General features: G+C 38.7%; 1 protein-coding gene and 1 pseudogene across 9 annotated transcripts in view; both read right to left on the bottom strand.

The window, feature by feature from the left end:
* RBMS3 (RNA binding motif single stranded interacting protein 3) overlaps window positions 1-19,049 on the bottom strand; it is a 743,532-nt gene that overhangs the window by 575,986 nt on the left and 148,497 nt on the right. The window lies entirely within an intron of this gene.
* Window positions 15,815-16,164, bottom strand: LOC132497535 (large ribosomal subunit protein P1-like; annotated as a pseudogene).

Genomic DNA, 19,049 nt, shown 5'->3' with positions numbered 1-19,049 from the left:
TAAATACACAATGAATGCATCAAGCATGATTCCAGTGGGGACACTTTGGCTGAGTTCTAACCTGAAGATTCATTAGCTGTTTTATCAGGGGTAGGAGGTGAGTACTTATCCAATAGCAAGTGGAAGCTTCATAAACACTCAAGCTACATCCCACACAATAAAAACTGACTGATCACAGCAGTTAGCTCATAAAGACAGGAGGCTGTGTCCAGTTTTGTTTCTTGCTATAATAATCCATTTTATACCATCCAGGATTTCAGATTTGCCCCAGTCCATATTCCCAACTGGCTATAATACAATGCCTCTTGGATGCAATATGTGAAAATGTAACTCATTCCCTCTGGTCTCTTCTCGCCCACTCCCCACACAGCCACCCACCCCTCACAAAGACCCACTGCTTTCCGTCTTTCTGTCATTCTTGCAGCCTCCATGCTAGAAACCTTGGTGTTAGCTGCATTCAGCCACTTAATCAGTATTACTTAATCTATGACCAACATTTTTAACATACAATTTGAAATGAATTACACGGGAGAATACCTTCCGTTCTCAATACTTGAATAAAATAACGGGTATTCATTGCCTTTTGGAATGTCATATCTGCATAAAGCTGAATAAAGTTTCTTGGCTGAGATTAAAAAAATATTCTTTCTTGACCTACGAATTCTGCTTCTCTCCTCCGACACCCCAGAACACTTAAGCTCTACCTCTTTACAAGTCCTGCACTTAGTAGGTGTTCAATACGGCCTTGCTGAAGCAGTGTCCTGGTCTGTGTATCTCACAACAGAACAGATGGGATTTATCTTTGACTTCCCTCCTGTGCGTTATTCTTTTAAATTTCCCAGGGCTTTTTTCAAGCTGTTTCTTACCACTTTCACCTCCCCTCTCTCCAAATTCTTTGAATTCCAGTCTGTACTCAGGCTTCTTTTAAAATGAGGCTTTGTTTAAAGCAGTTTTTCCCACTGCATAGCCTTTAAAACCACCAGGGAACCAGAAAAATGCGTCTAGCTTTATGTGTCACAGATCAGATGGACCAGTTCAGACCGAGTGAGCCCTTGACTGATCAAATAAGAAAACACCAACTACAGGATGATCAATCTGTGTTGACTTAATTCTTTTTTTGCCCCAGGGGTCTCTGCAAGCATTTCCATAACCGGACACCATTTAGTAAATTGCATGGTGCCTAAAACAATAAATGTGCCCTCCAAAGGGCCCAGTGGGAAAAATTAAAACAAAACGGTCAAAGCGAATCGAAGCTAGGATGAGTATAGGGAACTTGTATGCATGGAAAGGAGGTATATAATTTAAAAATAGTAGTGGAATCACCAGATTCTTGTAGAGAAGGATGTATTTCAAAAGCCCTTTGAAAAATACATACAGTGAAAAGTGGTTTTCTATGCCCTATTCTTGTTTGTGAGTTCTAGAAATTCTACTGAAAGATGTAGACTTTCTCAGTCTTACTGAACCAATCACTTCACAGGTTTTAAGAGTCAGTGCCAACACTCTTGCTAATCCTTAATATTTCATTTATCTGTTGATGATACGCTGAACAATTCAGGTAGCAGTCTACATTGTAAATCATTCTTTTGTTTTAAGAATTATAAATTGCTTCCTTTCTACTCATTTTCAAAATACACATTCCGTAATCAACAAAACGTTGGCAGAAGGTTCCTAGAATGTCTGACAAATGCATAGGCTTGAATTAATACGTGAAAAGCAAAAGCAGTTTTGCATACTCTGGCTGCCAAAGACAAATGACCGAACTATGGCATCTCTTAAAAAAAAAAAAAAAGAAAAAAAGGAGTGACGATAACCTTTAGGGGTCAATGGGTCACAGCAGCCACTTTCCTGATTAAAAGTGGCTGTGATTTCTCAATTCTTTGTTTTTAGATGGATTTGTGATTTTATCATTGATTAACGTTTAAATCATTTTGAGGTACTAAGAAAGACATGTTAAAATGTTAGTTAAAACTATTATTCCCCTCACATAGCATTGGCTTTGCTATATTGATCAAAGTCACACTTTATAAATCCTATTTAGGAAAGGTGAGGACTTAAAGAGTCTGGGGATACAGAACATTGTAATGCTGAATTGTACCAGCGCAGGGCATTGCCATGAATTTGCAGCATCAGCTTGTTAAAACCAGTAGGAACAGCAGACTTTCAGAAGAGGGTCTTCAGATGGTACTGGATTGAGGAGGGGGATAGAGGGCTTGTCTTGAAGCTGCATATGCTTGGCAAGTATGCAGATTTTTCTTAGATGTTTATTCATGGTGGCAATGCTTGGAGGGTTTGTTAGGGATTCTTACATGGGGGCTAAAGCCCTCTTAGCCACATGTCGGGGCTGCTAAAATCAGCCAATCCATACCAGCGTCCTCTTTAGGAAATTAAATAAAATGACTTAGCATCCATTTTGGAAGATGCTATATTTAAAATAACTATTCAAATAATTAGAGGTAACATTTGCCATCTGCTTGCTAAGCATGTTATATGTTATCCTCACAAGAGCCCGATGAGGCAAATCATTTTCTTCTGGGTTTACAAATGAGAAAACTGAGGCACAGAAAGGGCAAATGACCTTCTCAAGGACGAACAGCTGGAGCTCCAGTTTGAACCTAGGGAATCTGACCCCAGAAGCCACACAGCCCCACACAACACTACATACATAACCTCTCCTCTTCATGATATGGGCACCAATAAACACAAAAGGCTTCCTTGCAATGAACTCTGCAGGATGACACCCTGCCTGGAGCTCTGGCCCATCCAAGTATAAAGGGGGAGGAAAAGAATGAAGATGATTAACAGCATACAGTCACAAGGAAGGTTAACAAGCCCTTTCCCTCTATCAGAATTTAAATGACGTCCATCTTAAATTTAATTTCAAAGGGGAAGTCACCATCAGAAGAGAGTGTGTTATGAGTTTTTCAAATAATGTCAAACAAGGGGGTTCATTTGTCAAGATTCATGGTTTGTTATTTAATAACAGAAAAATGAAGTGGCTTGTAGATCATCCTAAGCAGCTGATTCATTTAGTGTGCTTTGTTAATATGCCTCATTTTTCAAGTTTGAAAAGTGAATCAACCAGGTCCTCCTACATTCTTGGAAAATGTGTGGTTTGGAGGGCGGCCCATTTGTGTTTTTAACCCTTAGGTAATTTGGAGATAAACTGGAGAGGGATGTGAGTTGTGTTTTTGTTTGTTTGTTTGTTTTCCTGTTTATTTTTTTAAACAGAAAGCATTTGGTACATCAAATAAATGTTCACACATCAATAAAATAAATCATTAAAAATCGTCTTTTATACAATGCCAGGCTACCTTGGATGAACACCTGTCTGAAGGCCGTGTTGTTATGCACAGACATTAACCAGGTCCTTTTAAACCAGCGTCCCCCCTCCTTGGCCCTACTGACATTTTGGACAGGATAGTTCTTTGTTGTGGAGGGCTGTCTTGTGTAGGATATTTAAAAGTACCCCTGTCTTCTACCACTAGATGCCAGTTGTGCTACGCTCCCCTCAAGCTGTGACAACCCCAAATGTCCCAGATATTGTCAAATGTGCCCTGGGGTTATGACATCGTCTCTGGTTGGGAGGCACTGCTTTATAGAGATCCATCCCCTCGCCTTGAAAGGCCAATACAGTCCCCGTTGTGGAATAATGACAATAACTCAACGGCCTAAAACTATTCATTGAAATACCCCTCACCTAACCAAAGTTCAACTTCTTTCCCCAGTACCTTCACCCTTTGTAACTAACCCTCTGCCACATTTCCTTTGCAGCAGACTAGGTCTGAAACATACTTCTCCCTGTGATTGAAAACATAACTCTTTTACAAAGAGAATTTTAAATATTTTCTGCATGCAATTCCTCGTCTGGGAATCACAAGGCCTTGATGCCAAACTGCAGTCAATCCTCTTCCCAGCGTCTGGTTGCTGGCAGGATCCTGAAGCAGTTGGTCCGGTGGTTTTGGGTAGCCTTGGACTCCATCATGCAGCAGTCTGCTCTGCTGATGGTCTCCCCAATTTGTTTTTATTCATCTCCAGTGCAAGAGAATTTGTACTCTTTTATCCACTCAAGGGTAAAGCCCTGGATAAAGTCTCCCGTGAGACTGACATGGCAACTCTTTTACTCTCCAAAAATGAATACAGACCACATTCCTGTCTTGAATCATACATTATTTAGCCTGCACGTACGCATGCAATCTTTTGCTCGGTGGATGCTGCTGTGGATGTGACAGGAATCATGGCAATCACTGTAGTGTCTGTAATAGTCTCCAATGAGGGTGAAGAAGAATATTGTCCATGGAAGCAATAAGAATGTGGCTAAATTAATATCTAAGGCAAGCCATGCGACTGTAGCCAGCGTTTCATGAACCACATACAGGATGGCTTTGCAATTTTATGCTAGGCAATTGCCTCTCCATTCTGGAGACTACGACTGTAGAAAACAATCGCTTCAGTTATACCTTTTATAACAGAGTTTGGCGAAAACCTGCCCCACTTCACTTTGCCTATCCAGAGCTCAGATACAGAAATGAGTTCTAAAGGACAAAATTCCCCACAAAAGGCATTCATTTGCACATTCTGGCCACTGGCCTACGTAATAGCTGCTGTCAACAGTGGTAACAGGATGCTTAAGAGCTCCAGATTGCCCGCCGAGAATCCACGCCACCACTAACTAGTCATGAGTAAAAGACGGATGATGATGATCTTACCTCAGAGGTCAGTTGTGAGACCTTACTTTATAAATTGCACATAAAATATTTAACACAGTGCCTGGCACAGAGTCAATACTAAATAAATTATTTTTTGTTCTTAACATTTGCATCATCATCATGAGGCAGATCCTTAAAATGAACACGGATCTCTCAGTCCCAGTTGGAGTAATTTACCTTTAAGCGGGAGCTACAAGAGTCCATCTTTTTTTTTTTTTAGGTATGGCAGCCACTATTCTTGAGATGAAACTATGTCATTAGAACTGGGGTTTGCCATTTTTATCAAGAACCAAAAAGCACTAAGCACTGATGAAACAATCATTGTGGATGGAATGGATGATTAATTTCAAGGTATTTACACATCACTACTACTACCGAGGTTTGATTAAAAACCTGTTAGGATGAGATTCACTTTTGCACTAAATATTAGTATTTGAAAACCCCAGTAGTTGCATCATCACACACTGCTCTGTGCTATTTACAAATAGGCTTAATCTGAAGTCACTGAACTCCATTCAGAGGTTTCAATATTAAATGACATTTTAAAATTCACGGTACTTGGAAACACAAGTAAAATAATTATTGTTCATTTCAAGCAGCTATAACCCAGTTTCATTAATAAATTTACAAGCTTGAGAAGAGTGACTACTATAAATGATGGAATGACTTTTTATAAAGATTGCTCAATTCTCCAAATGTCAGTGACATCTGGTCTCTGCCCCAACCCTTCTTTTAACGTGGCCAACTCTTGATCTTTTTGAGGAAAAATAAACAAAATTCAGACAGACTGAAATTTGAGGTGCTTACTTAGTTTAAAAAGTCAAGTCTACACTTTGCAAATAACTGAAACAGCTCATGATTCCTATATTGATAATGATTGGTTCCTCCTGCAAAAATTGAGCCATGACTGGTTCCCCAGGTGGAGATTACAAAGTCCACTACAGTATAACAATAATTTTTAGAATTCCCCAGAAATCCTGAGAGCAACTAATCCCTGTATGGTACCTCTGTTCTGTCTGGGGAATACTTCAGAGATAAACTCTAATGTCTGCTTTCATGATGGGCTAGAATCACTGGGAGAAGAGTGAAAATCCAAAACAGGTCCCCATCAGCTATTGATGGAGACCTCCAGGAGAGCCAATGGTCAGCACCTTGATTCAGAATGCCATCAGAGATGAAGAGTAAGGGAGGGACTTGGGGAGAGTCAAACAATTACAGTTGAGTCACATTCTTGTACCTTATATGTTTACTTAAATTTTTAGTTTAGTTCTCCCCCCATAATCTCTAATTTTGAAGGTTTTCCTCATTTTTTTACAATATTCTATGTTTCACAGTTTAATACACTGTTTCCCTAAAATCACAATTAGCAATATTGCCAACAATTAACTCTCTAGCTTTCTAATATATGCCTAAATAGAATAGAGACCAATAGACGTAGCTTAAAGAACACCCACCGTAAGTTATGTCAACCTGGTACTTTATTGCAACCCAGTAAACACTTTCAAAGTTTTCAGTCATGAAAACAGATAGAATGAGGCAGCTAATCAGTGATAAAAAGAAAGCAGTTTGTTTCAAACTTTGGTTTTGTGTAACAAAAATTGCTATCGATAACAGAAGGCCAGTCAGAACATCAAATAATGTAAGGCTTTTTTGACACACCAAATCATTTTGTCCAATTAAATAAGAATTTAGTTTTTCTGAAAGTAGATCTATGATGACTTGGGAGCAATGTAATAACAGCATAAATACCACATAAAATAACATCTACTTTCCTCGTCCAAGCTCCCATCCCACCTTTATAATGTCCCTCCAGACCACACCTTCATAGTCACATGTGCATGCATCTTTTTCCCTCCACTTGGAATAACTGGGCTGCATGCCTATGTCTTCCTCCAGGGTGACTCTAAAAATGTACCTTACAACACCTTTGGGATACTTTTGAGAACAAAAGAGTAGATATTAATAATTAAACAAGGACACAAGGTATAAATTGAAACCGTCCAAAGCAAATTGGAATATATAGTCACCTTATAATTACTTTCTCTATATGTCCATCTCACATATTCCTCCAGTATAACCTAAAATTCTATCCCATGTCATGGACTTTTTTGTTTATTACTTTAGACCTATTTCACTTCTATCTCTTTTTCAGTTTCTACATTTTTAAAATCTACAAAAGGTCACAAAATAATGAAAAAGAATAACACAGGCTAATGTTCGTTGAGCATATATTTTACGCCAGGCACAATTCAAAGAGCTTTATATTCACTGCTTTATTTCATGATATCAGAACTTTTAGAGGTAGATCCTATTATTATGCCCACCTTGGAGCTGGGAATACTGAGGCTTGGGCAGGTTACAGGGTTTTCCAAGGCTGTTTAGCTACCCTGCAGCACATCCAGGACCTGAAGCTGGGTGGTCTTCATTCCAGTTAATCCCAGATTTAACCTTAGATATGTGCAGTCCAAGACAGTAGCCACTAGTCACATGTAGCTATTTAAATGTAAAGATAATTAATTCAAATAAAGTGAAAGAAAGAATTCAATCCCTCAGTCACAGTAGTCACATTTCCAATGTTCAAGACCACTGGCTACTAAGTGCTATGTCGAACAGGCAGGCACAGAACATGGTGATGGCAGGAAGTTCTACTGCACGTGCTGATGGAGATCATTCTGGCAATTCCAAGGCCCTGCCTCCCACAATACCCTACACATATATAGCACCTCAACGCACTGAGCAGAAAAATTGTCGCAATGCCTATGCTGCTCCTCATACATTTTTAAGTGCAGTTGATCTCCTTTCAGTAGAGACCACATTTCAGTTTTTTCTCCCTCCTGAGTGGGTCCAGATTTTGGTATCTAAAATCTCTCTCTCAACTGATACCTCCCCTGACCCAAATAGTCATCATTAAAAGAGATCTACAGGAGGTCAAATATAATCTGTGGGAAGGACAAGATGTATTTTATCTGTTTTTAATTAATAATCAAAGTTTCATCTGTATTGCAAAATTGCTAAATACCAAGAAAAGAAAGCAACTGAGGTAAACTGCTGGTACAGAATAAATGTCTCTGTTTTTGGCAGACAAGCTTCATGTCTGAGAAGGAAGCTTTGCATTTTCAATATGACATCATCTACTTCACCTGCACATCCCCCAAAAAGAACACCCCGACCCCATGTTGTCTGCTATTCTACCAACCTTATTTCTCTCTAAACTAGACCAAGGCGAAAAACAAGAATGCTTTCATATAGTGAACTACTGGGGCAATTCAGCAAATTCATAAACAATAACCCATATTCCATGACATAACATAATTTTGTTACTTTATTAGCCAATTCATTCATATTTTATTGCTGCAGCAAAGTTAAATGGGAACAGAACCAACACTTTGAAAGTCCTAAATCTAAGAAATTTAGACTATAAAACACAACAATTTCCTCAAGAAGACAAAGAGCACAGATCAATTAACTGTGACAGCAATTAATACCGACAAAGTAATTGCTTCATTATAAAAACTGGAAGGAACACTTGTGGATAATTTTCTATGAATATATTTTCAACATTTATGGTATTTTGGGCCGAGATGGTAACTATAAGAATAAATTAATGCTCAAGTTCAAGAAAAAAAATGATCTGAAAATAAAATGAATATTACACATTTATATGGTTATCAAATTTATGATAATTTTAAAATCAGAAACATATAGATATTTACATATTCAAACTTCTATTTCTCATGATCATAAACCTCTATAAGCACTCCTTTTCCCAGTATATTTTCAGTCAATCTACTTTGTGCTTTAGAGAGTTTCCGAAACCAAATCCAATTTTTGATGCATGTTCTTTTTTGTATGATTATTGGAGATTTTTTTTGCACAGGGATATTCTCCATAATGAACAGAATGAACTATCCCCAATGATAAGACAGTCCTGCTTTTCCTTCTCCAAATTACTCTTGGCCTTTTAAAATAAGTGATTAAGGCTTCAGAGACTGGCAAAAAAAGGGTATTTGCCCTTAATTGGGAGACTCTCCAAAGACTCAAGATGAAGAAGGAAGTGTTATTGTCACTGTACAGCCACTAAGACCCTAGTTCCTGAAGCCACACCACCCAGGTTTCAATTCTGCTGTACCACTCATTGTCTGTATGACCTTGGGCAAATTACCTAACTGCTTTTGCCTCAGTCTCCTCATCTGAAAATGGGATAATAACTACCTTAGAAGACTATAAACATTTCAAATGAGTAATTATGTGGAAAGTACTGAGAATAAAACCTGGAACACAGTAAGCCTTCTTCAGGGGCTAGCTACTATTGTTACATCAATCTTAAAGCACTTTTACAATATTCATTGTTATTATAAACAATCATGATCTGTTGAGTAAGATGTGTACTGGTTGGTCTCTTGAATGGTTTAGTGAACTTGGGTTTGCCTGGTTTGAAATCTTCCAATGCAAAGTAAACAATCCATTGATGCTTGCCCAACTGAAATTCTCTCCATTAGAAACCAAGAAATGTCATTCTTCAATGAGAAATTAGGTTCAGTTAGTATTATTTCAGCTACTGATACTAATTGCCTTCAGATAAACTGATGACAAGACCCTCAAAAGAATTTTTAAGATAAACATAAACTTTCACAAGGGAAGTCATTTTCAGAATATACAAATTTTGAGAAAATATCTACAAATTGTGAAAGTGCTCATTAAAATAAGATCTATCTTATCTCCTGTGGAAAAACGCTTATGGGTTAAATAACACACTAATTACTAAATGTCTACCCTCTTCCAAGGAATTTTATATACACAAAATAAACTGTACCAATTTCATAGCTTCCAACTCTAAATATAATTAGGTTTTTTAAAATTGTTGCCCTACAAGAAGACTTTGTGGGTAAACAATTGCTTAAACTGCTTATTTCTGTTTAATTATCTCCTTCATTTCTGACAAGTATGATATGTGCCTTAGGGTAACTCTAGCAAATAGTTTATTGTACACAAATGGGATAATCATACATATTTACGTTCCGAAGTACTTACTACACATCCCCAATATTCCAGAGAATGATTTTATTTTGTTTAGTTTTGCTTTGGTTTGGAGAATCCTATGTGTTACTTGGCAAACAGAGATACGAGCCTTTTCTAAAGGATAATCACTAAAAGAGTTTTTGAAGAGTGACCATTTCTTTGCTTCTCCAAAAGACGCCACAGTTCTTGCTCTATTCCATAGAAGGCAAGTTGGCCAGAGTGAGGATCAAAACAGAAAACTAACTCAGAATTAGTACTCTGCTGGTATTCCAGGTCTCTAAGGAAAAAAACAAAAACAAAAACAAAAACCGAAAAAGCCCTGATGTATAGGTTTGCTGATTTTTGTCATATACGCAATTTTATTTGGCTGATTTTAACCTACTAACAGTTCAACAACTGGCTGACACAATTTCTGAAAACTTAGCCATCAGCTTTCACAAATGGTACCAGCCAATGCCAGGGCCCCACTGCATCACAAACAGATGTGACCACAGATGAAACGCCCAACATCCTAGAAGACATAAACAAAGGAAAGGGTTTATATGCATATAACGAAGGAGCTAGAGTATCCTGGGAAGACAGAGTAACGATTTCTTGGTGGTTTTGTCTCAGCTTCTAGGACTAGAGGGCACCCTGAGAGGGTGCGAGGGCAGGATGTGCAGACAGATTTAGTGAATCTCCATGATCTAATGATGTAACAGTACAGGAAACATAAGAATCCCTTGAAGAATGATGGACTCAAAAAAAACCTGCCTCTCATTAGCCAACAGAGAACTCCTTGAAAAGAAAATATTTTTATGTCATCACCCCTTGATGTACAAACACTCAAGACCCACTTAAACTCTTTAAGGGCAGACCATTAACTCCATGAATCTGATCACATCTTAAGCAGAATCAAAACAGAGACAATCAAATGTAAGAAGCTAAACTATGACAACATCTATTACCAAAGCAAAAAGTATAGTACTAACTATAGTACTAACTATTGCAGTAGTGATAAAAGCTGCCTCCTTGAAATCATAATATCTGTAATTTCATAAGGATTCTGTAATTCAGTAAATGGGTCTAATGAAGAGTGTGTGGAGTTAAACATTTTAATAAGCCAGCTTTACATATTAAGTTATGTATGTAACATAAAACACAAATGTATCTCAGTACCCCTTCTGCTTATAACCAACTTCATACAGAACCCAACACTATGGCAGATAATGGGTAAGCAACTTGTTCAAGTTTAGAAGACATGGACAGGAAAGCAGCCTAGAATTACACTTCCTTATAGTTTTGCAAATAAACTATTTCTTTCCTATATGTAGAATTCCTGAAGTTGCTAGCTTTAAAATTTCTGTCCAGAATTTTGACTTGAAGAAAGGGTCTATTTAGAGAAAGTTTGTATTATACCAAAGAAAGACCAAAGAGTTCTAATTCTCAGATAACCAGTACAAATTTAATCTGCGCTACATATGTAAAACAGAATATATGAGAATTCACTGTGTAAGTGCAACAATAATATATAAAAGTAAATATTATTATGAGAAGATATTTTAAAAGATAAAATATAACCAGTGACAATTACTCTTTAAGTGTTAAAGAGACAAAAATAGAGAAACAGTTCAGGCAGGTAAAGTTAGCACAGAGTTCTGAGCACATATAATTGCAGGATAGAAAGTAAATAAAAGATAGGAAAATTGATATACACCAAAATGTGGTCAATATTTACATCTATTAAAGGATAAGAGAAACAGTACCAATGGATAATTCTTATGAGAACATCTATTTCTTTTATTGTAAGTTACACTTCTCATAATAAATTAAAAAAAAACATATTTTACTACTCAGGTTATTGTTTTAAGTATGGGAATGAATTGAACTGTGAAATGGTTAACTTTTATAACCAGAGTTCTCAAAGACAATAAATGCAATTAATTTGATTGTTTTTCTAGTGGTTTACAGAAATCAGAGAAAATTACTTTCATAAAAATAGAGATAAAATAAAATGAGAGAAGGTACTTAACCACATGGAATTTTCTCTACCACTGTGGTGACTTTTACTCAAATGAGTTATGGCCATATTTAAGACATTTCTTGGCAAAGGAATATTTTTTAACCAGTAGAATCCAGCATCCTCTGGTGTTGGTTTCTGATTTCAACAGAGGAAAGTAAAGATGCCCAAAGTGCAGACTACACCACAGTGGCAGAACTCCTTAATGCCTGAAGTCCTTCAGTTTAGGCAAACAGAAGAATAAGACCCTAATACACCCACCACTAGCCGAGAAGCACTGTTTGGGGTACAGTCTGCTTTCCGTGTCCAAGGCTGCCGAACTCTCAGACACGGAGGCAGACTGTACCACCCCATTTCCATTTCATACAAAGGATTTGAGCATCTGTGGATTCTAGTATCTGAGGGAGGCCCTGGAACCAATCCTGGCAGGTAACAAGGGACGACTGTACTACAATATTCTACATTGTTGACTTTATTCACCTCAAAGCTGGCTGTGCTATGTGCAAAGACAGGTTTCCTTTTATTTACTTAGATTCCACTAGTCATTAATTTCAATCAGTACTAAGGTGTCTGGCAAGGCCAGTTAGTGTCATATGTTAGCAGTTTGAGAATGACAGACAGACACACCTCTAATCTTGGCCACCAGTTACTGTTGTGGACACACTCTACCATCTTGTGTGAGCACAGAGATAATGACAAAAAGATGCATGCTTTGCATTTGCTTCCTCATGATGAGAAGACTGAAAATGGGGTGACCCGATGTGTTCCATCTACTTTGAGCTACTTATCATACCCTGGCTGGTCAAGTAAAGATAAGACTTGTTTATGCATGGAAGAAAATGAAAATTAGGTCTGTAGCTGATACATTACTTCTAGTGACCAAGCAATATCCTCATGTCTTATCTCTACCGAATCTTGCAGATTCTTTTTCATAAAAGACACAGAGGGATTGGGAAAATTCAGAAAAATGATCACTGACATTCCAAATTTGTTCATTATATAAACTTCAATTTCAGTGGGTGGTCTTCCTGTGGGCTAGAATACATCTTATATATTCTGTTACAAAATGACTCCATTATTATTTAGCATTTAATATTTAATTATATAACATTTGTTTTAATGGAGTAATGATAGGTGGTAGATAATCTCTCTCCATTCAAGATCATTTGTGTACTTCTGACAATACTTTACTAAATAAACTAGTTATAATTCCTGAAATGCTCTACATGGAATAATGTTACAGGTCGAGATCTTCTTAACTTTGGTTTATATTCTGCAGTTTTGATTTGAACCACTTATCTATGATTTGAACCAGTATTAAAGTTCTGGTTAAATATATTTCTCAAATACTATGTTATGCAGAGAGTGGAACTATTTTTAAACTGCATTGGGATATAGAGTTTTAGGGAATAGTAATGTGTTCCACTAATATATAAACCACTAAGACATTCTGTAATTATAAGAATTAGAGGATGAGGATATTATAGAGTAGAGCTAGATGACAGAACGTAAAAAGGGTGAACACACAAAAGCTGAAAGCAACAGATGCTGCTAGTCCCTTCCTGCTGCTATAACAAATTACCATAGGCTGGGTGGCTTATAAATAACAGAATTTTATATTTCTCACAGTTTTGAAGGCTGGAGGTTCAAGATCTGAGGCCAGCATGGTTGGGTGAGGACCCTCTCCCAGGTCCCAGATTATCCTGTATCCTCACAGGGCAAAGGGGCAAAGGGTGTTCTGTGGGGTCTTTATGAGAGCACTAATCCCATTCACCAGGGCTCCACCCTCATGATCTAAGCATCTCCCTAATGCTCCCCCATCTTAATACGGTCACACTGGGCATTAGGATTTTAACATATGAATTTGGTGGGGGGAGGGGACACAAACATTCAGATCACAGCAGGTGTTTAATTCCAAAATGGTCTGCGTGGTTGGGCCAGACATTAAGATTATGTACTTCATTATGAAATTAAGATCAACCCCCCAATGCAGGGAGAGATCCAGGTTTTGTAGTACCTAAAAGTACAAACTGGGGGCAGGAGGATTCATTAAAAAAGGAATAAAATTTATAAAATTGGTTACAAAAATGAATATTCATTTAGAATGAAGAAGTGTTGCAACAAATCACCAATTTTAAAAAGCTGATAAATTAAAAAAAAAACATAAGCATTGGGCTTCCCTGGTGGTGCAGTGGTTGGGAGTCCGCCTGCTGATGCAGGGGATATGGGTTCATGCCCCGGTCCGGGAGGATCCCACATGCCGTGGAGCGGCTGGGCCCATGAGCCATGGCCGCTGAGCCTGTGCGTCCGGAGCCTGTGCTCCACAATGGGAGAGGCCACAACGGTGCGAGGCCCGCGTACCACACACACACAAAAAAAGCATTGAAAGTGTTGAAATAACAATGTTAACTCCCTGACACACTTCAAAAATAATTCTTTTTTTTGTCTGCATACTCTTTCTCTCATCATATGACAGTAATTTCATAATATTTTCTGTAGAGAGAATGAAAAAGTAATTCTGTCTGTCCTCTAGTGGCTGATAGAGAGGCTTTTTTTAGGAATAGATTTTATTTTTATTTTATTTTATTTTATGTTTTATTTTTTATTGGAGTATAGTTGATGTACAATGTTGTATTAGTTTCACATGTACAGCCAAGTGAATGAGTTATACATATTTTTAGTCGATAGTTTAGAATATTTTTTTTCTTCAGCCTCACAACTCATTAATGGTAATGGCTTATAAATGGTTGGGATGACAAATTTGGGGACAAAAAATTGGGAAGAATTTTGCATAGACTTATCTTTTGGCTTCAGATCTTTTTCTCCTCCTTCCCATATACTTGCAGTGTTAAGGGCCAGAGGCAACACACCTAACACGCTAGGATCTCGTGGCCGTGTATGACTACCACAATGCCCAGAAGATCACACGGTGGGCAGTTTGAGATTCTTGGAAACCATTCTTACCACAGGACGGCTAGTGTTAACACAAACATGCATGTATCCAGACTAAGTTCATCTCTACCAGCCTCCCCTCAGCGGAATTCCAAAATACCACCACCACTTGGGAAAAGTGAGGATGGGGCAGCTGACATGGAAAAGGACAGGGTCTTAACCAGCTGTTATCAAAATATCTTTTGCAAATTTTCCAAGCCCATATGACCATGTGAACACACTTCTAGGCAATGGAAGAATGTGGCTTTTGTGGGGCTAAAGTTGATGTGTCCAACTTGGATGGTCATTGGACTTTTTAAGAAGAAGAATACAGAATGAAGATATAAGATTAGATATAGGACTATTGAAAAGGGTGGAGAAGAGGAGGGACCCTAAAGCTTACATTTCATCAGCTTCTAAGCAAACCTGCTGCCATCTCTTCTCCACCAGCCTCCCCAGCCTCCCCTCCACCCCTCCCCATACCAATCAGGGATTTCCACTTTCAGATGTGAGTCCTTTGTGGTCATTTGCACCCATGCTTTTCCACATGCTGTTTTTTCCGCCCACAGCCTGCTTTCAGCCTGCAACCCCTGGTGCCCTTTTCCAGATGCCTGCTGTACTTCCGGGCATCTCCACGTGTTGCCCCAAATCACGGCAGCAATGTTTCATAACACATTATGTCTTGAATGTTCAACTTTAACTTAGCAGCCATTTTTCACAGATCAACTGTGCTCTGGTGACTTAACATCTGGATACATCTGTTTTTGATCTTCATGGCTCTGTCTCATCTGGGCAACCAAGTCCTGCTTATGGTTCCTTCACTGTGCCTCTCACATCTGTCTTTTTCCATTCACTCCCTTGCCTCCGCTCTTGTCTGGGAGCAGTTCACTTCACATATGGATCAATGTTCCTGTCTCCAAATTGTGTTTCCTGTTCCCAAGCTCCAAGTATTGATACTGTAATCTGTCCTGCAAACAACCTTAAGCTTTATCTTCCTAAAACAAAACTTAATTTTCACACTTTATCCAAATGTTAAAAAAAAAAAAGAAAGAAAATCATGAAATGCTAAAGAGTATCTTCCTTCAACTGATATTCAAGGGCTCTGGACCTTTTTTTTTTTAAGAGCTCAGCTTTTTATTGAACATGTTACTAAAGAGGTTTAGTCAAAAAGACCAAAGCCCATGCCACCATCAGACTCTTCAGATTCTTGTTTCTTTGCTTCTACTTTCTTATTCTCAGCTGGGGCATCAGTGGCAGAGGGGGCAGGACCTCCTGCCGGGCAGGCCCACCAGCCCCCACATTGCAGATGAGGCTCCTGATGTTGACATTGGCCAAAGCCTTTGCAAACAAGCGTGGCCTGAAAGGTTCAACATTTATACTGGCTGCTTTAACGGGGGCATTGATTTTACCCTCAGTGCCCATCACCTCATCATGGTGGAGGATGAGGGCTGAGTAGATGCAGGCGAGCTCCAAGACGGAGGCCATGGTGCAGGCGAGTGCTAGGCGGGGGCTGCCGGACTCAGTGCTAGTCGCGGGATGAAGTGAGGGCCTCACCCCAAGGACCAAGCACCTTAGCGGCAGCTGAGGAAAGCTGGACCATCTTCACACAGTCTCCATGATCATTAGCATACAAAAAAATTCTTATTTCCAACTGTTCATAAATTTTACTCTCTTCTGTCTGCAAGTGATTCTCATTTTTTTTCAAATTTAGAATAATGCAATGCCTTTGCTAAAAAAAAGAAATGATTGCTTTTTGATTCACATCTGAGTACCTATGACTCAATAAAGGATGTCATTTCCAGACTGCCAGTTTCTATGGCTTGCTGGTTTTCCACCAAAAAATCCAACACAACCAGGCACTTATGAGAGCTCCATTGAGTGATATCATCTCAAAGGGCAGAAGCGTATTTGCATATTTCACATTTACAAAGATATGAGTCATACAGATCTTCTTTAAGCAGGGAGACTGCTCCGTTGTGATGGCTCCCATAGAAATGACCTGGGATTGTCCTGCACAGCATTCATCAGGCATGTCCTCATTTTATTCTATTAGGAGAGAAGAGAGAGCAATGCCAGGCTGATCGATGTGCCGGTGAGCCTTACGGCTGTATTTTAGCATGACTTATATTACAGGAGTTAGGCAAACGTAAGAGAATTTACTACTCACAGGGTAATGGCTCACTGCGGTGTAAGGGTGTCCCAAACATGGCCTGCTCTTGCTTGACTTGCTTCCCAGTGCTTGACTGATAGTCTTTTTCCTATTTTGCCTTACTTTTGAAAGCATAGATTCTCTTGCCTTACCGATCTCTTTATACCCTTATCATTTTCCCCTGAGTTATTTGGTGCAATGGCAGCAGTGCGACGCCGAGGCTGATTTAACATCATCCCCCAAGTATGCAGCCCTGAGCTCAGAGTCGAATATTTTAAGACTGAAACATGTAACACATCTGTCAGGCAATGATACAAATACAGTCCCCTGTCAGAATGAATGAATGAGGTAATCCAGAGTATGGATAAATTGCAGGGAGATGGAAGATGCTAGAAACTGCGTTTTGCCAAAAAGCATTTCTGTGTAATTAAGTTATTTGAGGGAGAATGATATTCCTTTGTTTGGGGTTCGAACTCATTTTTTTTTAACCAAGAGACCCTGGTGGTAATTCCTAAACAATGAAAGTGAGGTGAGAAACAGATTCAGCTATACACACATAATGGAAAAAGTGTGTGGTCCTTTTCTGGGCTATCTCATGAGAAGGATTTTTTTTTTCTGTAATATTTTGTAAAATTTGCTTAACCAGGTAGTTCCTCTTTACATGATTACAGTCCCATTTTTGTATGTATTTATTACAAAAACCAGACATGAGGATAAACCCAGAAACCACTAAAAATGCTTCAACATTGATAGAAATGGACCTCATCCTAAAACCTGAAAAAATTCTCAACAAAGAGAAAATAATATCCTCAAGTTGGTTGTTTATACTGAAGGTATATAAGCTCCTTCCCACAGAGGAAGGGTGTGAAAGGATAGATATGTCAGATACGTGATTAGAAACAAGAGGACAAGTAAGTCAGGCAGAGAAAGACAAACACCATATGACATCGCTTACATGTGGAATCTAAAAAAATGGTACAAGTGAACTTAATTACAAAACAGAAGTAGAGTCACAGATGTAGAAAACAAACATGGTTACTGGGGGAAAGGCAGGGTGGATAAATTGGTAGATTGTGATTGACATATACACAGTACAATATATAAAACAGATAACTAATAAGGACCTACTGTATAGCACAGGGAACTCTACTCAATACTCTGTAATGACCTATATGGGAAAAGAATCTAAAACAGAGTGGATATATGTATATGTTTAACTGATTCACTTTGCTGTACACCTGAAACTAACACAACAGTGTGAATCAACTATACTCCAGTAAAAATTAATTCAAAAAAGAAAGAAACGAGAGGACAGAGTGCAGCCTGTACGGGGAAGGTTGAGTGAAAGGAAGGAGGAGACCAGGAGGACTACGTCCCTGGTTCCTCATTGATCATTCAACTGGGAAGGAAGTTCCCAACTTTACACACGATTGGCTCAGTTATTTATAACTTGGGATGTGCCATTTGAAGCAGCAATTCAGTTCTGTGAATGGTCCACGCACACTCAATTCTCTTCATCTGGAAACAGAGGTGAAAATCTCACATTGAAGATCTAAGATAACAATGACCTGGCAGTGTCATGTGAGTAGAAGTTATCACTAATCTCATTTAACCCTGCACACACCTAGAATCCTAGTGTCCTGATACCACCTTCAATAATATCTCAATGTGACTCTTACATACAACTAGAACTATATTTATAAGTATGTGAGTTATTAGATCTTTATTAGCATAGGACTGTACATCATAGTCTAGTATCTTCTCGAGACTATACTGGATTGTTCCTTATTTTTCAGCTGCAACTTCGAAGAGGAGAGAAATGATGTCGATGTTCAAACAGGCCACTTATCCTTTTTTGTGCCATCTCACCTAATCGTGGTGTTTGAGAGTTTGGCAAAGTGGAATCTACTGACTCCAAATCAGTGCTCTTGTTCTATGTGGGATGCCCTCCTCCTGGCTCCCACTGGTAGGAGAAAACCTACATATCCTGATTCAAATTCCACCTCCTCTGAGAAACCTGTATCACAGGCAGATTTATCTCCTCCCTGCTTAAGGCTCTATCTAGGGGCCCTTTTCCTCCTGCCTCTGATGGTGATAAATATTCTGTGCAGTATTTCATCCTTTAGTAGCTATCCCTGACTTGGCACACTGGAGAGTTGAGGACAGGGCATAGGGCACTGACCCTCAACACTTACGTATACACAGTAAGTCCCCTACATACGAACCTTCAATTTGTGACCTTTCA

Source organism: Mesoplodon densirostris, chromosome 10 (genome assembly GCF_025265405.1).
Source record: "Mesoplodon densirostris isolate mMesDen1 chromosome 10, mMesDen1 primary haplotype, whole genome shotgun sequence".
In the NCBI taxonomy this organism is placed as follows: Eukaryota; Metazoa; Chordata; class Mammalia; order Artiodactyla; family Ziphiidae; genus Mesoplodon; species Mesoplodon densirostris.
This window is presented reverse-complemented; position numbering and strand designations above follow the sequence as displayed.